The 1,002-nt window shown below is 41.3% G+C and overlaps 1 non-coding gene across 1 annotated transcript; it reads left to right on the top strand.

Moving 5' to 3' along the window:
* The first annotated feature begins 319 nt into the window (after window positions 1-319).
* trnas-uga (transfer RNA serine (anticodon UGA)) lies at window positions 320-401 on the top strand. The gene has a single exon. It is a non-coding gene; the product is annotated as a tRNA-Ser (tRNA).
* The last annotated feature ends 601 nt before the right edge of the window (window positions 402-1,002 follow it).

The raw sequence follows: 1,002 nt of genomic DNA, 5'->3' as shown, positions 1-1,002 counted from the left end.
TAAGATTTTATCTTACGGCAAAATATCGGACAGACTAGCTCATTGCAATCAATGAACGCTGCGGTCTGCTTGGGGCTTGCGAAATTTGCATTACACTGTCTATCACAATAGGTCATCACCCACCAAAGCAAAGTCAGCAATATGACAATTTATGCTTTGATGAAAGATTGTCGACCAGCAACGTGACCGTTTTCCTCTTTGCAAATACTGCTTCACATGCATCCTACTTCAGTAATTTCTATTTTTGCTTTCTGCAGCAGGTTCTTACAACATTTGCCTTTCCTATCTCAACTTAATTTGCGGGAATAGTTCCTATGTATCTGTGATGGTCGAGTGGTTAAGGCGTTGGACTTGAAATCCAATGGGGTTTCCCCGCGCAGGTTCGAACCCTGCTCGCAGCGAATTTTTTTATTGAATAAACAGGTCGATTTTGAGTAACTCCTGACCTCAAGGAAATTGGAAGATTGCCCACAAATTTTCATTGTTATCCAGTTAAAAAACAGGTTAACAGTATTAGTTCAAAATAGGAACTATTCGTATAATTCTTCAACAAGTGATGCTGGGAGTTGGACAAATGCGAACTGTTTTTCCTGTAAACTGGAAAGCTGCCCATGAGGAGATTTCCAGATGTGGGGAAACCATTGTAAACCCTGAAATGTTATTTGGCTGCAACAGTGAGCATAACCAAATTGCAGATGAATGGGATCACAATGGGTTGATGTTGTTATCAACGGGAATGCTGTAAGAAGAAAAGCAAGAGTGTTGCAGACTCTGCAAATCCGAAATATGCACAGGATATTCTGGAAATACTCAGCAGGCTTGGCAGCATCTGTGGAGAGAGAATGCGTGTTAACTTTATTTCAAGCTATGATCTTCCATTGTTCTAATCGTACGTGATGTATATCAACATCCTGGGAGTTACCACTCCCCAGACATTGAACTGGAGTAGCTATATAAATACTGTGGCTACAAGAACAGGTGAGGCTAGGAACTCTGCGGCGA

This window comes from Cetorhinus maximus, chromosome 21 (assembly GCF_964194155.1).
Source record: "Cetorhinus maximus chromosome 21, sCetMax3.hap1.1, whole genome shotgun sequence".
NCBI classification, from domain to species: domain Eukaryota; kingdom Metazoa; phylum Chordata; class Chondrichthyes; order Lamniformes; family Cetorhinidae; genus Cetorhinus; species Cetorhinus maximus.
This window is presented reverse-complemented; position numbering and strand designations above follow the sequence as displayed.